At 34.2% G+C, this 7813-nt stretch overlaps 1 long non-coding RNA gene across 1 annotated transcript; it reads left to right on the top strand.

The window, feature by feature from the left end:
* The first annotated feature begins 438 nt into the window (after positions 1-438).
* LOC138369138 (uncharacterized) lies at positions 439-2327 on the top strand. The gene is made up of 3 exons (XR_011229762.1): positions 439-1080; positions 1533-1659; positions 2042-2327. It is a non-coding gene; the product is annotated as an uncharacterized lncRNA (long non-coding RNA).
* The last annotated feature ends 5486 nt before the right edge of the window (positions 2328-7813 follow it).

Here is a 7813-nt window from a genome sequence, read left to right as displayed (position 1 = left end):
TTCAGTACGTCCATAACATCAAAATACTACATTCAAGAGTAGTATATATATATATATATGTATATATATATATATATATATATATATATATATATATATATATATATATATATATATATATATATATATATATATATATATATATATATATATATATAGTAGAATACGTTTCTACAGGGGGGATACGTACCCTACACTCGCTCTCCAAACTCCCCTCGCTGTCGGTGCACAACCCTCGTTGATCACCAAACTACCACTTCCAGCCAGCACGCTTCCCATTGGTGAATCAGCGACTCCACTCGACTTCAGGGGCCATACGACACGAAAAAATTTGGGAAAAATCGTAATATTGTGAAATATTTATGAAAATACTACGTAGTTCTGGCAACACTCTGGTGCAATCAGAATTTTTTTACGATATAAATTGACGTATTTATGGTACATTTCCATGCGTAATTGGTCAGAATCCGGTGCCCCGCAGCTGTGGCGCGCCAAAGGTATTGCGTTGTACGATCTGAAAGTCAAATTTTTTGTAATAACGTCGTAAATCTCTCTGTATGCATAAGGAGTAAATATACACTCATTGGCAACCTTCTCATCCGTGGTAGGGCCATAGGGAGGTCCCAGCCCTCAGTCACCTTGTGTGTCCGATTGAGTGTGGACTGTTTTGATGCGCGCTCCATTATCGTTCCTGGAATAGCGCATTGTTGCGTCTTCTGCACAAACTCTTACAAAGAGATAGTGCCAGAAGATAAGAGCAGCAAATCTGGCACTCGGTCGCCATCTTTATCAGTAAAAGCAAGCCGCTTTAGCGCGAAGAAGAGTAATATCCAGTGAGAGATGGTGGCGCACCGACACCTCCTCAACCTTTCTCACACACCTCCTCAACCTTCCTCACACACCTCCTCAACCTTCCTTACACACCTTCCTCAACCCTCCTCACACACCTTCCTAGACCTCCCTCCCTCCAACAAGCCGAGACAGGCTCCTGAGGAAGGTGATCCAGCAATCATGCAGGTGCCTACTAGTGCCCAATGCAGTGCCACCTTGAGGACCCACAATTGGGACCAATTTCAATAGGTTAGTATGTTTTAGTGTTATAATTTGATATTTGGTAATAATTGTAATATGTATGTGCAGGATATATATATATATATATATGTGTGTATATCACGAAAATAAACACGTGATTAAGAATGTGACAATGTCAGACCACGGAGGAAAAATGAAACAGGAAATTTCCTTAAGTACTTTCGTATATTAAATACATCTTCAGAAGGTCCTTCCTTCTGAAGATGTATTACCTTCTGAAGATGTATTTAATATACGAAAGTACTTAAGGAAATTTCCTGTTTCATTTTTCCTCCGTGGTCTGACATTGTCATATATATATATATATATATATATATATATATATATATATATATATATATATATATTTATATTTATATATATATATATATATATATATATATATATATTATATATATAATAATTTTTTTTTTCAATTTTTTTTTGTCGTTTGTTATCAGGGGATTTGCATGGAACTTGCACACCTTGCTCAACGGATGCCTATCTGCAAGGGTGCCAATTATGAACGAAATCGATAGACGTCAAGCTCGACTACAGGTGGCCAAACTTTGATCTTATTTTACTCAGGTAAGTAATTTACAGCTTCATTGTGTGTCACAGCTTTCATTTTTTAATCAATTTACATGCAAATTACATCTTATATGTAGAGTTTGTGCTTCTATAAAACGGATATGAGATTTTAGTCCAAAGTCCATTTATTGATTTTATAAATATTTATATCCATCATATATTGCATATTTTTGGAAGGGTAACTTTGAATAATTATATTATTGCACTAAACACTTTTTTGATAAAACTGCTAACATCAATCCTTTATTAAATGCTAATTTTAATATCTGAGTGTTATAGAAATGATTTTAGTTGACACATGTGTTCCCTGACATTTTTTCAAAATGTTGAAAATTCGTTGCATAATACGTTGTGTATTTTTTTCTCCTTCTCTGTTTAGGGTGTGATGCTGAAACTTGGACCAGTTGCAGCCCTTTCTATAACCATTTCATAAATAAATTTATAAACAAATTAAACAACTTTTACTTTACCCATAATATGCCACCTTCAGCGCCATCTGCATAACCTATGACTAAGCGTGCACGAGCAGTTGAATTTGAAATATTCTGTGCTCTCAAGCCTGATACTTCTATCTAGCATACGCTCTGTGAATTAGTGGAGGTTTTCAGCCAGCCAATATTCTCAGCACCTTTAACTCATTTTTTGTCTTGTTCATTGTAGAGTAATGTAACCATTATTTTATTTTATATTGTTTTTTTGTCTTTGTATTTTTGTTTAATTCGCACTGTACATAACCAAGGGATTATCTTTGTTTATATTTGCTTAAAGTCAATTAAAGTTTCATTGTTTATACGATTTGTTTTGTGTGTTTTTCCCTTTTTACTTGACCACGGGAGGCAACAGCCAAGCAGTCAACATTTTTTCTCTTGTTTTTACTAATGTGATTGGCATTTACACCAGCCATTGGGAGGACTGACGTACACCTACATTTTCCCATCACATTAGATACGCAGATTTATGTTTGACCTACATAAAGTGTTTGATGTGTCTTTTACATAGTCTCATTAATGTGCATTTACAGAGGTGAAATGTAATTCTAATCAGCTTCCATATATACTTTATACACATACATATACATACACACACACATGCATTCACATACATTTGTCTCTTTACTCTGACAGGGTGAGATAGCTGATAGTGAAACTAGTGTGCAATTAAGCACTTAATCACTGAAGGTGATTAAATTAAGGTGATTTTACAAGCTCAGGTTATATAGTTACATCACATACATACATTGTATAACTGATACATTACATGGTTAATCTTGGGTACAAGTCCAATATATCATCAAGTGTTCCAGTACTCATATAGTAATTACAGAGTTCAGCATACCTTAGCCCAGGAGGGCGAAAGTCAGTTAATATGGGACATTCTACAAAATAATGTTCTAGGTATAGTTAAAAAATAGATGGATATAATATATATGGTAATATAATACAAGTAAATTAAGTTTATATGTACAACATAACTTGTGTTGTTATTGATCACACCCTACCTAGGATCTGCACAGTGTTTAAAGGATTGCTAGGTTGTTCAATTTTTAGTTAAACACTAAACAAGTTTAGTATCCTACTCAAAAACGGGTTGGCAACGTTAATTATTATAATTTTGTGTTGGAAAAAGAATGATGCAATATTTTATTTTGTTTTTATTGTATGTGAATTATTTTTCTCAACTTAAGATAAATATATATACACTTATGGTTACTAGCTTCTCATCAACCTCTTGTGTTATTTAATACTGTTATATGTTAAGTGATGAGACTAATCTAGAGCTGCTGTTAATATTGTGTTAGCAGCAGTAGTTTCAATCACTGTTATTTAATTTAACACTTAAAGTGCACATAGCGTACATATACATCATGAGTAACATGTCCCACGTTGCGCATGGCGTACATATACGTTATAGGGTGCCAGGCACGATTCAAATGGCCAGCGGCTTTACGAGGTTCACATCAGCTTCCTAAGGGCTTCTGTAAACAGACGCTATGAAAAAAAATTGTGGGCAATATTCTCAAGTGTGAGAGCCACAGTACTGTGGGAGCAACTAAGGCTGGCGCACGCAGCATAAGCTAACAGCATTGCTGTTCAGCTTGTGACCACAGCATCGCCGAAAAATGTCAAAATAAATATGTAACTGCTATTATTTAGTGATGACAATATTACAGATGACCCCTGACTGTGATAAAAATGAAACAGGATTGTGATAATAGCAGGATTGTTGTGATAATTAGCGCTGTGTGGGAGTAGTAATGCTGTGAGAGGGAGGGAGATAACGTCGTTTACTAACTGTGGGGCCACCTGTTATTGTCTGCATTCACCATTCCAGCTCAGTGGTTTTCTATGGTGAACACAAATGTAGATATTTATATATAATGTGTGTATCAGTGTAATAACAGCAAATGGATTATGTTGGGAGGAGCCATTTGGGTGACAGAGGTGGCATAGTCTGCAGGACTTCTCTACCTAGGAAGAAGGTGGCCACTATGCACTCTACAAGCTTAGGTGTACAGTTACGGTGCATACAACATGTAGATACTTATATATAATGTGTGTATATAGTGTAATAACACTACAAACAGATTAGTTGGTTGAGAAATTTAGTGCACCTGACCTTGAACGAGTGAGGGAGGCAGCCGTCAACTGACTGTGGATGTAGCGACATCTCTTAGTGCCTGAACTAACTATAACAGCTGAGTTGTACAGTTGTGGTGAACAAAACAAGTAGATACTTATATATTATGTGTGTATATAGTGTAATAACTGCAAAACTATTTGTTTATTGTTTTATGACCGTAATAATTGAAACGCTAATATGAACACTATACTTCTCAGTATAACAATGATTCACACATTTTATTATATTATTCTATTACACTATTGAATAATATTACTTGAAAAAACTAAGAAAAATCAATCAGAAACTTTGAAATAATTAGGTAATAATATCTTTGTGGCAATACCCACCTGTCAGCTCGGGTGACAATGACCGCTTCTCAAGACCACTCTGTCAATGCTCACATTTTGCCAGACATCCCCCGTCTATTGTGCCCAAAATATGTTCCCTACGATTTTTTTTATTTGTCCCGTGCTCAGGGAACACAAATTAACACTTTTAGAAGATTTTTGTTTTAGAATTTCTTTTTCTTGCGCACAAGGGTTTACATCTCCTCAGGACCCCTTAGCAGCTCAAGGGTTAATGTTATTGTTTTGTTTAGTGGCTATTCACGAAAATAAAATATCACACATCTAGTGGTAAAATTTTGTGATATCGATCTGCGAATATAACTGTCCACTTATATGGTCAAAGATTTTTGGAAGGCACTGAATTTGAGTGTTTTTTCACTCACTGGTTTTTATTTGCTTGCATGTATTTCTGCTCCTTGGTTAATGATCTTGGAACAATAATGGTGCTTTAATTGTTGGCAATAACTTTTGTATACACTGCAAACTGAGGTTTACTGAGTTTCTAGGCTGCAAGTGTTTTATAGCAGTTTACTTTAACTGTTATATGTTTTATAATTTATTTATTACATTGATTCATTTATGGGTTATGAAGATCCCGGTTTGAAGAACCAAAAGAATATGGGAAAAATCTCCCAGCAGGAATTTATTTATTTATTTATTTATTTATTTATTTATTTAATCATTTATTTAATTATTACTTTATTAATTTGTTTTAATTTTTTCTTAAGAATTTAAAATCTAATTTTGTTATAGTTATTCATAGTTATCCTGCTTGGAGCCTCCCTTCACAACCTGGGTGGGTTATTTAATAATATAGTCAACCTAATCGAAAATAATTGATTAGTAGAAATTTAGTACTATATTTGAAATTTGTTAATCTATAATGGTTAGTTTAAAAACAAAGCACAGCATAGTTGTTATGTAGAATGTAGTTTGTTTAATCAGCAACGCTCATGTCCTGATCATACAAGTTGCGTCGCCTCGTGGTCGAGCATGCTAGCATTAGAACGTGTTCCATGCAGTTCCAAGTAATTCTGCATTACTATCACTATTCTGCATTTATCAGTGCAATCTTCTTCCCCTCAGTTTCACCTCTGAATTGGTCACATAGTAATGATCACAACAAATATATGAAGCATATAACAAGAGAAAGGAGGTAATAATTAAATGATTCGGCTGACCCATTTCGGGTAGCTTTGGTCCAAGTCCTAACCACTAGACTTACTTATAAAATATGGCCATAAAATGGAACTACTTAACTGTCTAACGGATACAGAACTCTTCCATATATCTAGCTAAGTTTGTGATGATAATAGGTGAATCTGGCATCCCACAACACTAAGGTTCGCAGGAAATATTCCTTTAGCTCGTGTAGTATGCTCACTGGGCTCAGCTTTCTGTTGTCAATATGCCATCTCTCCTTCTCCTCTAACCCAGGGATTCGTCCTCTGGCACGGTTCTAAATCTGTCTTTATCATCATTGGGGAGGAGACTTTGTTTTTATTTATTACTAGCTGTATCCAGCAAAAGCAACCTCTCCCAGTCCTCCCCACCAATCCCCATCTCCCCTGTCCCCTCGTCCTCCCAACCATTGCTCACTCCTCCGTCCCCTTGTCCTCCCAACCTTTCCCCACTACCCCGTCCCATCACAGCCCATCCTCCAAATAGACAGTACGTTTTAATACTAAATGTAATAAGTACAAACTGGACTATTGTCATAGTACAAAAATACACTTAATAGCCAACATTGCACCAAAATATTGTGAATATTAACTTTTTTAAAGTTTACCTGAAAAGCTGCATAGAAAACCACTACCTAACTTAGGCGGGAGTGTAGGAGAACAAGCATATAAATAGCATTTATTGATTCTTAATTACAATTACTATTTAACCTATAGCTATATTGATATTACAATTTAATAAAACTAATAAAACAAAACTAAAGTCATTCAATAAATTATAAATTAACTCAAGATATTTTAAAATTTTGTATAAAATCTCTATTATTTAATAAAACTGAAAAATAATTTTTTTATATTTAAAACTTGTGTATATAAAACTAAACATGAAACTTCAACCTAATATTTTTAAATTATATTAACAGAAAATGAGGAGAATATATGGGGAGTTAAATGCAACAGCACAATTAAGTGTATTTATGTACCATGCAGACTGTCAGGAATGAAATTATTACATTTAGTATTAAAGTGTAATGTCTATTTGGAGGAAGGGTGGCCCATTGTCCTCCCCACCGTTACCCCCTCCCCTGTCCACTTGTCAAATGCATTCCCAAATGATCTGATGTTCCCATCAGAAAATTGGGAACATCAAATGATCTGATGTTTCCATCACTGAAATAAAAGAAAAATAGTTAAAAACCGAAATTAAAAAAACAAACTATACTCTCAAAATAAAAGGTATGGTAAACAACACAGCTCAATTCCAATGCAATGTCACACAAAATATTTTAAATCAAAACTAAAATAAATTGAAATCTATGAAAATTCAATTTATCAATGAAATCGAAAACATTGAAATGAAATCGTGTTATATATAGTATAGTGTGTGTTCCTCTTACACGCAACAGATGGCACTGTTTTTTTTTAAATATGTTTTTACCTGTCACAGGTTTGGCATCTATACTTATACTCACAAAATAAACGGTTTTGTAAACAACACAGCTCAATTCCAATGCAATTTCACACAAAATATTTATATAAAATGAAAATAAATCGAAATCTATGAAAATTAAATTTATGAGTGCAATTGGAAACATTGAAATGTAATTGTAGCATATTTAGTGTAGCATGTGTTGCTCCTATGGGCAACAGATAGTGCTGTTCCTTAAAAAAAGAATATTTCTACCTGTCACAGGTGTAGCATCTATACTTATACTTACGAAATGAACAGTATGGTAAACAGCATCTATATAGTAGGTATATAAAAACATGAGCGTATTCGAATGGAACATTGTTTCAAAATTTCAAAGCAATCGGTGAACTTTCGGAGATTAGCAATTTTGAACAAACGAACATTTACATTTTTATTTATATAAATTTAATTATATCCAGTCATGGGTAACCCTTTTTATTTAATTTGATCCCCAGAATGGCAGTTTAAAGGTTATTTAATGTGTGTATTATGAATAAATAGAATTTCAGGGGACATGGCAATAGTCCCAT

This window comes from Procambarus clarkii, chromosome 27 (genome assembly GCF_040958095.1).
Source record: "Procambarus clarkii isolate CNS0578487 chromosome 27, FALCON_Pclarkii_2.0, whole genome shotgun sequence".
Classification (NCBI taxonomy): domain Eukaryota; kingdom Metazoa; phylum Arthropoda; class Malacostraca; order Decapoda; family Cambaridae; genus Procambarus; species Procambarus clarkii.
Note: the sequence above shows the minus strand (reverse complement) of the source record. Positions and strands in the feature narration are given on the sequence as shown.